Raw genomic sequence first — 12,607 nt, forward strand, 5'->3', positions numbered from 1 at the left:
ATTATATTCTCCTAAATTACTAAGAACTGTTGCCATTCGAGAGGTAAGATTTCTTGACAATTTAATTTTACTTACTATTAAATGTATATTTTTTTTTTAATTAAATTTTTTGGAATTTTTTCAGTATGTTTGTTGATCAGATTAAGGAGAATTACCCACAATTCTCGGATGATGAAGTTTGTGTCATGAAAGAAAAATAGTTCTCTGACTGGTTGTCCTACTATGTGAGTTTCATTATGAAGAATGCTCAAACAGATTTTATTTAACGTTATAAAATAAACTTTCATTGAACTTCAAATTTTTCATAGGTTCAAACTTGGTCTACGAAGGGAGTAATATTTTCAACATGGTTGGAAGAGTTGGTTCAAGGTCATGTTTTACTTGCATGGTCTTCACCGATGTATTGCACACGTGGATATATATTTAAAATTTATCGTGAATGAAAAAAACAAACAACGTAGAATTATGGTACAGTTTCACGAGGGGGTTCTATAGAATACTATGGCGTTCTTAAAGAAATCTTGTAAGTTGGCTATCCTGGTCTAATTAACAAGAAATGCATCATTTTCATGTGTGATTGGTATGATCCCGGTGGAAGAGGTGTTCGCCAGATAAATTTGGTGTAACATCAGTTAATTCATACTGAAGATTTACCAAATATGATCCTTTTATACTCGCTTTCCAGGCTGATCAAAAGTGTTATATACGATATCCGCGACCCTTGGATCATAGTGATTCAAATTAACCGAAGAGGACGAATAAACGGTGTGTTTGAAAATAATCCATTGCAGGAAACTTCAGCAGCCGTCCAGAGTTTAATTGATCATTCCCTTGAAGACATATCTCTAGTTTATTCGAAATTTCCAGTAGCAGACACTATGTTGGAAGATTTTGAAGACGAACGTGGAAACTTTAAAAGCTCAAGTGAATCGGCATCTTCAGAATACTCTTCCGATTCTGAATAAATTTGCTATGTTATAATAGTTGATGAATTTGATATTTATGATATAATTATTTGTTTGAAAAATTAATATGTTTCTTTACTTTTTTTCAAGTACTTAATATGTTTCACCCAGGAATTTGTGATTTTTTTTAAAAAAATTAATGAATTGTATTTACTACTTATTTTCATATTACTAGTCCAATTTGGTTATTATTCTCAACTGTGTAGTTCAATTAATCACATAAGATAATACATAATCATATATACTTTATAAGCCTAACAGCATCACAACATAAACTTAAGCACGTAAATGGTGCAAATCATTAGGGAAAAATAACTATATAAACAATAACGTTGAATCATATGATTATTAAGACCAAGTAATCGTAGTTGGGCTGTAATGAATTTTTTTCTTCTTATGTAATTGAAAGCCCAAATTAAACTCATTACCCTTAACCCTAATATGACTAAACCCATAAATCATCACAGCCGTAATCTGTTCTTCTTCTTATCTTCTCTCCATAATCTCTTCTTCGCGTTTCTAATATCTTCTTCCTCTTTTCTTCTCTTCTGTAATCTATTCTTCTCTTCTGTATCTCTTCTTCCTCTTTTCTTCTCTTCCCTAATCTATTTTTCCTCTAAATCAAGGATTTTTACACTTTTCTGCCGTAAGCTCTGCATGGCGAGTGAAGATGTTTCTGATACTCCAGACTGGCGTGAGTTCCAACAATGGGGAGAAAATCGACGAGTTCCACAACAACAAGTACCACAGCAACAAGTACCAAACAATTCTCCTGAGACCCAAAGATCAACAGCTTTATATCAACTTACAATCAATGAGTTGCTCCAGACTCTAGGCCGAGAAAACATGACCGAACTCTATCCAGGACGACCTGGCAAAACAACATGGTAATACCTTCCTATTTAAATCCTTCGTAATATTGTTTTTATCCAAATTTATGAGTTTTGAAATTTTAATATATGGTTCGGTTCATGTGAAGGTTTAAGTATAATACTCGGATAACAAAGTCAGTGTTGCTTATGATGAAATCTGATTTAAAGATCTTCTGATCCTAAATATAGAAGATTACCAGAAGAAATTAAACTTAGGTGGTTCAAATCATTGCTGTCAGTATATTTTTGTTGTTTGCTTAAACCTTGTTAATTTTTATGGTGATATATATGATTAATGTGTTCATCTCTATCTTTGTTAAATTGTTTATTGCAGCAAGAATTCAACTGGAATCCCACATATACAGTCATTGTGGAAAAAAGTTCCATAAAGTAGCAAGATCTGTGTTCAAAAACCAAATGTACCTTTGAAAAAAAGATTGGGAAGCAGGGAATGAAAAGCCGGTGCGGATAACATCTCGTGAAGTTTGGAATGAATACATCAATCACTGGCAGAACCCTAAGACAAAGAAAGCTTCTGCTAAAAACAAAGCTAACCGGAACAGCCACCATGGAGGAGATGGCCCAGCTGCACACACCACAGGTTCTAAGTCTTATGTTAGGCGTTATGATGAAATGGTAAGTTCTAATTTCACTAATCATTCACAATCTTCATTCTTGTCTAATGTTATTAGTACTTCACTGAGTTAATTTCACCATCATTGTGTAGACAGAAGAAGCTGGAGAGCCTCCAAGCATCGTGAGTTTTATGATTGAAACACACAAAAGCAAAAAAACAAAGGCTTTTGTGGATAAAAGGGCTGAGAGAATTGTGGAGACCTTGTTAGTAACAATTGTTAACCAAGTTTTGACTCAATTATTTTGATTTATTTGTCAAACAATTTGACCACTTTAATGGTCAAAATTTTCGACCAAATTTTTCGTCATAAATTTAGACTGATATATTTGGTCGATACTATCGATTTATGAAATTCGTCAGAAATATTCGACCACTAAATGTCGTCAAAAACTTTTGATCATTTTATTTCGTCAAAAATTTTTTGACCAAAACATCTTATCAAAGTTTTCGACCAATTTTAGACGAAATAAGATTTTCGACCATTGATTTCTGACAACCGTATTTTGGTCAAAATATAGTCAAAAACAGGTGTTTTTAATGATTTTATGACTATATTGTTGGTCAGATTTTACCTGAATCGTTATTTTGGCTTTTTCTATATTTCAGCTTTTTTACGTGAACCATGTCTAATACCTGAAGCATTAGATGCTCGTCAGTGATGCCTAGATAAATCACGGATAATGACCCCACAATCTGACACAAGATTTGGTGTATCCAATTATTGTGTGATAGATAATGAATTTAGACATGGTAAACGACATAACGGTTCAGGTAATATTATAGCAAATTTTAATGTATATATATCTGATAATTACATGTGAAAGTTATCGTTAACTTTATCCCATGTTGATAACATATTTTTTTTTTTAAATAACAATTCACTAATATAATAAAATTTATTCGTTAACATCACATTTTTGTTTTATTCGAGTAAGATAAAAAATAATACACTAAACTTTAAACCCTAAAACCTAAACCTTAATATTAAACCTCTTAATTAAATCCTAAACCATACAATAAAATCATAAGCCCTAAACCCTACACCGTAAACACTAAAATACTAAAGTCTAACTACTTAAACCTAACACATAAACAAAGTTGTTTTCGACTTTTAATACAATTTACTAATGAATTGTTTTAGGTTTAAGTGGTTTTGTAGATGTATATAGTGCGTGTACCAGCGGTTAATGCAAAGAACAAGACAAGAATAATCGAAGACAATTGGTATCCAATATGGGATGAGGAATTCAGTTTCCCATTAACAGTTCCGGAGCTTGCATTGCTTAGGATTGAAGTCAGAGAGTATGATATGTCTGAAAAGGATGACTTTGGGGGACAAACATGTTTGCTTGTGTCAGAACTAAGACCTGGGATTCGATCTGTGCCATTGTATGATAAGAAGGGGGAGAAAATGAAATCAGTATGGTTTTTGATGCGTTTCACCTTTGAATGATTTGGTTTAATAGAAATGGATGTGTTCGGAAGAGTATTTGCACCATTTCAGAAAACTTTTGAAGTATTGTATAATGTAGCTTGAAGATCAAATGGATATTTGCTCTAATATCTCCAATAGTGTTTTTATACCTAACATATTGAAGAAAATGAAATTATAGAGTCTACATTTTTTTCAATGTGTAAAATCTATTGTAAGATGATCCTTACTTTGGAATTTTCAAAGCTGTTACTTATTGCACTAATTCATGATTAGGATATATAGAATTTCGAAATAGGGTTGACGATATTCACCTTATACTCTCGTTACAGTATTTCCTTTTTCCCTTTGTTTTATAAAATTATCTGTTTTTATTTTAAAAATTTCAAAAAAAAAAATTCAAATCTCATATTCAACATCTTTAACTTTATTACCTCTGCAATCCAGCACCTCTAAAAAAATGTTGAATATATATCCTATTATTAAAATCAATATACAACAATTAAATCAAACATTATTCGAATTCTAGGGATCTATATGCTCCATGGAATCTATTCACAATTACTTGGATCAGGAAAGATTTGAGACAGAAGCTAAAGTCATGTTTCGCAAACTCCTCATTCTTGAATCTTGGCCCTGACAAAACTTTGTCTGAAACAGAGGCATCTTTATTTATGAACTCGTTAGGTTCCTTCAGGCATCAAACTATAGCTATGCAATTCAATCCTGTTGACTGTTGAACAATCTATTGACTTTCAATTTATATTAAGGTTTTGAAAGAACCATGTATAAGAAGCTACAAGTGTGTTACACGAGTCCAACAAATGTTTTTTTTTGGTTGATTCCAACAATTAAAATTTAGAAAGTTACATGATGTTTATCTTCTACATTGAGACTGACACAAATACAACACTTTCTTTGTTATTAACAAGTTTATCCTCTTGACGTTTATAATCGTCTTTCTAATTTAAGTGCGATTAATCTTTTCATTAGTTGCTCTTTGAGCAAAATTTCTATCATTCACATAGCAAAAAACCAATTGGCTTTGGCTCATGAATCTTCAAGTTTCTAGAGGATTGGCTCTTCAGAGTTTCATCCACATGGATCATATATTCCCAATTGCAAATTGATTGTACCCTATTGGGTAAAGGGATATGATACCATAGAGGAATATTGGCTCATCAAAGTGTCATCGATTAGGATCATATATTCCCAGTTACAAATTGATTGTACCCTATTGGGTAAAGGGTTATGATTTTACAAGAAGATTCATAAGCATTCCACTTCAAAGCCAATTGGTAACTAATGCAACAGCTCAAGCTTATTATATACAACATTAGATTCTTGAAAGATTTCGATGTGGGATTCATTCTGGTAACAATTTAATTGATTTGGTTGACATTATTAAAACGGGTAAACCTAAAATAACTTTTTTTTGGCCTCACCGCCTCATTGTGTGGGCTTTTTTAAAAGGAAATTACTTTCTTTGGAATATAAGCTTTTCTTTGTTTGTTGTGGAACACAGTATGTCATTTTGATTATGTCTATGTTTTATTTGGTTGAAGTTGGAAGAGTAAACGATTTACTTCAATAAAATGAATTTTCAGTTAACAAAATACAGTATGTTATTTTCTTTTAGGTTAAGCTTTTTAGCTATATATACATAAAGTCCAAGGCAAAAAAAAAAACAAAATCACAAAGTTCAGCACAATCGTGCACTGGAAGTTTCCACCGCCTTCATCGCCGTCACGATCACAACCCAAACTGTCACCGTTTCCAACTATAAAATATGGGTTTACATGGTAAAAGTAAGAGACAGACACAAGGAAGACATAAGAAGCAGAGGATGAGTCCGAGTCTGTGTTGGAGGAAGAAATCGAGGAGTATCTTCTGGCCAAAAAGGCTCAGAGGAAGGCATTAATTGCAGCAAAGAAACTGAAGACGCAGTCGAATCTCGGTGAGAGATTCATGTGGTGGAAGAAGATTGAAAACGATGTTCACCATGGAGCATATCTGGATCAGTATTCCATGAAAGCCACAAAGAGAAGGCATAACGAGAGGATGGCAGAGCTTGAAAATTTGACGAAGAGGAAACAAGATAGAGCGCGGAGAGAGCTCGACATGAGGAAAATATGGGTTATTGGTTAGAGAACATGCTCGAGCTGATTTTAAAGATTGGGAGAAGAGCGAGGGCGAGTTCTATTTCGATCAAAGCAAAGGTAGGTCATGTTTTTTTTTTGTTTTTTTGTTTTTGTTAGGAAACAGAAAACCTCGATTTCATTTAAAACAATAGAGAAGCTTCTATTTCTTCAATTCAATTAGATTATTATTATTTAAATGGGATTACTAAGTAGTATATATTTTAACAGATGTCTATGATGAAAATTAAACATAATATTTTTTTACTTAATAAATCGCTAAAGACTTCTTAGAGATAATCACAAACTTAACTAACTAAATTTATTGGAAAAGAGAAATAAAAAGGTAAATATAAGTAAAGGAAAATTTTTCCTATATAAAGAAAAAAAAAGGAAAAGAACAAAAAAAAAACTAAAGACATTCTCTTTAACAGAAATCAAACACATAAAGCAGCCAAAGAGGCAGACCGAGAGAGAGCTGAGAGATGTTGACTATAGATTTATTATCAGACGAAGAAGATTTTGAGGCTGCGGTGACATTATTTCAGTATCGCCAAGCTCGTGGAGATTTTTTTTGAGAATAATAGAACGAGTTTAACACCAGAGGAAGAGAGAGAAGCTGAGCATGAGGCTGCTTTGGCATTGATAGAGCTAAGCAAAACTCGTGCAAAACAACAAAACAAGAAGAGGAACGCTAATAAAAGCCAGCCTGAAGAAGTGAAACTTGACGGCCAAGCTGATGATAAAGAAACGCAGAAGTTGGAGTCAAAGCAACAAAACAAGAAGAAGAAAGCTAACAAAAGCCAGCCTGAAGAAGTGGAACTTGATGGCCAAGCTATTGATGAAGAAACGCAGAATTTGGAGCAAGACAGTTCCGATGATACCCTAAGGTTCTTGTCCCAAAGGAACAAAACTAAGCCGGAAAAGCCTCTCTTCGTCGATGTCGATGTGGTGGGGGTTCGCAGCGAACCGATGAGGAAGCAGTTGACTGTGAGCGACATGAAGGTAGGTCAGACCAGACTTCTGTTAGGGAAGAAGCATGTGAAGAAGATGATGCTTCAAGTTATGGGAAACTCACAGATAAGAATTGAGTTTTGAGGGATTGAGGTTTTGGTGTACGGACCATGCGGTCATATTTTTAAGATGCTGTTCAAGATGTGGGGTGGGGGCACGCCTGTGTTATCGAGTCCTATATGGAATAAATTTATGGAATATTTTGAGCTCAAGATGCATTGTGATTTTTGTCAGTATTTGGATGTTTAGGCATAGAGAAACTCGTCAGATTTTCTTTTATGTGGACTTCATTAGGTTTCCTTTAGAGAAACCGGTGAGAAAGAGGATCATTACTGTCGTCTTCCATATGGCTTAGGGTTTTTGGGTGTTAATATTATTATTATCTAACCTTTTTTGAATTAAATTAATATAATACTAAAGGTATTTATGTTACAACTGTTCGAATTTTTTTTTTACATATATTGTTAATATTTATCTGAATGAAGAAATAACTAAATAGAAAAAGTAAACGATGTCTTACATAAAAGGAAAATTTACACATAATAGGTTAGCATTAAACAAAGTTGTCTTCCACTTTCGATACCATATACTAATGAATTGTTTGAATTAACATAGATGAGGTGATCAATTTATTATATATAATATAGTTAGCGGATGTTTAATTTGTTATCTTGCTAACGTTGTTATTATAGAAAGTGTTAACATACTAATAATAATATCTGACTTTGTAACGTGCTAACAATAATATCTGATTTTTGTAACATGCTAATAATAAGTTAATTGGCAAAGCGATAAGTTAATATAAATGGCTAACAAATAGATTGATAAGTAGGTTGATGATGGTAATAATACTAATAATTTGATGTTCTTGTAACTGATTGATGAGTTATATGGAACAACTTAACAAACAGACTTATCGTTTAGAAATATATTGTATGGTTAACATTAAATACATAGATAGTTACAAAAAGAAAACAAGTAAACAAATATGAGAATAGCAAACATCAAACTCTCTGCATTCATCTATCTCCTTCCTAGTTATGTGACCTTGCATAATGAATATTGCGATTTGTCCTGCATCGTGGTTTGATGTGATCTGTAATACCAAAGTATGTATACGTTAGCTGATGTTTATTTTATTAACATGACATAGGTTAATATCTAAATTATTGATAAGATTATTTTGAAGCTAACAGTGATATCAAATGAGATATTAAGTTAATAGATATATCGTAAAATTATTGATATCAAATATTTATTTTGCTATATTGTTAATATATAGAATGTTAAGGTGCTCGCAATAATATCTGATATTGGTAACGTGCTAACAATAATATCTGATATTATATATATATATATATATATATATATGTTAAATCAATAGTTATCAGAATAAATTAATTATTACATCAAACATGAAGATAATATATTAGGTTATTATCTAACAATAACGAAATACACCTACTTTTAATGTGATAATATATTAAGTTATTATGTTAAGTTATCACATAATAATATAACTATATTAACTACCTTAACGAGAAATAATGATTATCCTCAGATAACTAGCTTAACGATCAACATCGATTATCTACACCTAGCATCATGAATACAATTAGATTTCATGCTAAAATTTAAGACCTATCATGCAGCGGCCATGTTTGCTGATGTGGCCCGCGAATGAGAGAAGAGAAATCCTTTTTGTTTTTGTTTATTTTTTGGGTTAGGAAACAGTAAACTTTGATTTTATTTAGAACAATAGACAAGCTTCTATTTCTTCAATTCAATTAGATTATTATTATTATTTAAATAGGATTATTAAGTAGTATTTTTTTTAACAGCTGTCTACGATGAAATAAACAGAAGTATTTTTTTTTACTTAATAAATCGCTAAAGACTTCTTAGAGATAATCACAAACTTAACTAACTATATTTATTAAAAAAAGGAAATAAAAAGATAAATATAAGTAAAGGAAAAAATTTCTTATATAAAGAAAAAAAAACTCAAGAAAAAAAAAACTAAAGACATTCTCTTTTATAGAAATCAAACACATAAAAGAGCCAAGGAGGCAGACCAAGAGAGAGCTGAGAGATGCTGACTATAGATTTATTATCAGACGAAGAAGATTTTGAGGCTGTGGTGACATTATTTCAATATCGCCAAGCTCGTGGAGATTTTTTTGAGAATAGAAGAACGAGTTTAACAACAGAGGAAGAGAGAGAAGCTGAGCATGAGGCTGCTTTGGGATTGATAGAGCTAAGAAAAACTCGTGCAAAACAACAAAACAAGAAGAGAAAAGCTAACAAAAGCCAGCCTGAAGAAGTGAAACTTGACGGCCAAGCTGATGATGAAGAAACGCAGAAGTTGGAGTCAAAGCAACAAAACAACAAGAAGAAAGCTAACAAAAGCCAGCCTGAAGAAGTGGAACTTGACGGCCAAGTTATTGATGAAGAAACACAGAAGTTGGAGCAAGACAATTCTGATGATACCCTAAAGTTCTTGTCACAAAGGAACAAAACTAAGCCGGAAAAGCTTCTCTTCGTCGACGTCGACGTGGTGGGGGTTCGCAGCGACTCGACGAGGAAGCAGTTGAATGTGAGCGATGTGAAGGTAGGTCAGATCAGGCTTCTGTTAGGGAAGAAGCATGTGAAGAAGATGATGCTTCAAGTTATAGGAAACTCAAAAATAATAATTGGGCTTGGAGGGATTGAGGTTTCATTATACAGACCACGCAGTCATGTTTTTAAGATGTTGTTCAAGATGTGGGGTGGGGGCACGCCTGTGTTATCGAGTCCTAAATGGAATAAATTTGTGGAATATTATAAGATCAAGTTGCATTGTGATTTTGTCACTATTTGGATGTTTAGGCACAAAGAGACTCGTCAGATTTGCTTTGCTGTGGACTTCATTAGGTTTCCTTGAGAGAAACCGATGAGAAAAAGGATCATTAATGTCGTCTTCGATTCAGCTTAGGGTTTTTGGGTGTTAATATTATTATTATTATGTAATCTTTTTTAAAATTAAATTAATATAACACTAGGGGTATTTTTGTTAAAATCGTTCGACTCTTTTTTACATATATTGTTAATATTTATCTGAATGAAGAAATAACTAATATAGAAAAAGTAAACGACGTCTCACATAAAAGGAAAATTCACACATAATAGGTTAGCATTAAACAAAGTTGTCTTCCACTTTCGATACAATATACTAATGAATTGTTAATACAACGCAAGGAATTAACATTGATGAGGTGATCAAGTTATTATATATAATATAATTAACTTATATATAGTTAGCGGATATTTAATTTGTTATCTTTTTAACGTTGTTATCATCGAAAGTGTTAACATGCTAACAATAATATCTGACTTTGTAACGTGCTAACAATAATATCTGATTTTTGTAACATGTTAACACTAAGTTAATTGGCAAAGCGATAACTTAATATAAATGGCTAACAAATAGATTGATAAGGAGATTGATGATGGTAATAATGTTAACAATTTGGTGTTCTTGTAACTGATTGATGAGTTATATGGAACAACTTAAGAAACATACTTACCGTTTAGAAATATATTGTATGGTTAACATGAAATACGTAGATAGTTACAAAAAGAAAATAAGTAAACAAATATGAGAATAACAAACATCAAACTCTCTGCATTCATCTATCTCATTCCTAGTTATAAGACCTTGCATAATGAATATTGCGATTTGTCCTGCATCATGGTTTGATGTGATCTGTAAGATACCAAAGTATGTATAAGTTAGCTGATGTTTATTTTATTAACATGACATAGGTTAATATCTAAATTATTGATAAGATTATTTTTAAGCTAACAATGATATCAAATGAGAGATTAAGTTAATAGATATATCGTAAAATTATTGATATCAAATATTTATTTTGCTATATTGTTAACATATAGAATGTTAAGGTGCTCGCAATAATATCTGATATTGGTAACGTGCTAACAATAATATCTGATATTATATATATATGTTAAATCAATAGTTATCAGAATAAATTAATTATTACATCAAACATGAAGATAATATATTAGGTTATTATCTAACAATAACAAAGTACACCTACTTTTAATGTGATAATATATTAAGTTATTATGTTAAGTTACCACATAATAATAATAATAATAACTATATTAACTACCTTAACGAGAAGTAATGATTATCTGTAGATAACTAGCTTAATGATCAACATCGTGTATCTACACCTAGCATCATAAATACAGTTATATAGAGAATCAATCATTGTTGCGGATCCGCCAAAAAAATAGATCTTGATGGTTGAAGGTGAAGGAAGAACCACCAGCATCACCCCTTTACATTCAATAAATAACCAACCATCGATAATGATAACTACTTTAACGACTACAATGATTATTTAATTTTAAAACCACAAGAAAAATTGGATTTAGATAGAGAACTAACCAATGTTGCCAACCTATCAAGGAAACAGATTATGATGGCTAAAGTAATAATCACTGACGTCGGTCTTTTGATTATGATGGCATGTTTGATAACACCGTATTTTGACCACTTTTATGGATCGTTTTGAAATACTTTTTCTATGTTTTTAATTGCTTTCAAGTACTTTTATTACGTTTTTCTAGTATTTGTAGTTCCAAGACTCTTTTCAGATAACTTAGGGAAAAGCTTAACAAAATGGATAGAAAACCAGATTTCAGCTCAGAGTCAAACCGTCAGAAGTTCACCCCTGATTGAAGGCCTTCTCACCGTCTGATCCAGCTAAAATTTGGTGACCTTAAAGATGGAAGTATCAGCTTTCCAGCACACTTTACAGCTTGGCAATCCAACGGTTCAATCAAAAGATACGCGAAGAGCAAGATGTCCCGTAAACCAGCCGGCAAGCGTTTCCACCCGCGGCCAACAGAGCATTTCCCGCGGTCAGAAGCACCGCGACCGCGGCCAGTCACCCATTTCCCGCGGTCACACACTTCCCGACCGCGGCCAGCCAACTCCGACTTTGAAGGCCCATTTCTGAAGCCCGTATCACTTTCCCAGCCTTAATTCCAGAAACCTTGACACCAGAGAGTATTGGAGACTATAAATACATGTCATTTAGGTCGTTTTTAGAAAAAAAAGAAGAGAGACGAAATACTTTACAGAAATTTTACTTTAACTTTGTTTTTAGGTTTTAGGGAGAGAGAGATATGTTTCTTGAATCCTTGTTCTTTCTTTTTCAATTTCGGTTTCTATTCTACTTTTTAATACTATGTTTTTGATTTCGTTCATCATGTCTGAGTAGTTTTATTGTTGGGATTAAAGGATTTTTGATGGGGATTTATACGTTCGATGATGATTCCATGAGCTTTTGAGCCGAATCTTAGAACTTTTTCTTCTGAATTCGTTTTTACTGCATGAGAGTAGCGTCATGAACTACAATCTGATCCAGATGTTTGGTGACACGAAAGTGTTCATCCGGTATCAGATCTAGTTTGGGAGAGCAAAACAAACATAGGAGTGGAAACCTACCTATGTGCGATTTGTGAATGCTGACGAG

The 12,607-nt window shown here is 32.6% G+C and overlaps 1 long non-coding RNA gene across 2 annotated transcripts; it reads left to right on the top strand.

Moving 5' to 3' along the window:
* Positions 1-1,494: 1,494 nt before the first annotated feature.
* Positions 1,495-2,859, top strand: LOC112087575. 2 transcript variants are annotated; one of them, XR_002900148.1, is made up of 4 exons: positions 1,515-1,852; positions 1,945-2,071; positions 2,172-2,473; positions 2,565-2,859. It is a non-coding gene; the product is annotated as an uncharacterized LOC112087575 (long non-coding RNA). The 2 variants fall into 2 exon arrangements; XR_002900147.1 differs by having other exon boundaries at positions 1,495-2,071.
* The last annotated feature ends 9,748 nt before the right edge of the window (positions 2,860-12,607 follow it).

The sequence above is a fragment of the Eutrema salsugineum genome, unplaced genomic scaffold (genome assembly GCF_000478725.1).
Source record: "Eutrema salsugineum unplaced genomic scaffold, Eutsalg1_0 scaffold_17, whole genome shotgun sequence".
NCBI lineage: Eukaryota > Viridiplantae > Streptophyta > Magnoliopsida > Brassicales > Brassicaceae > Eutrema > Eutrema salsugineum.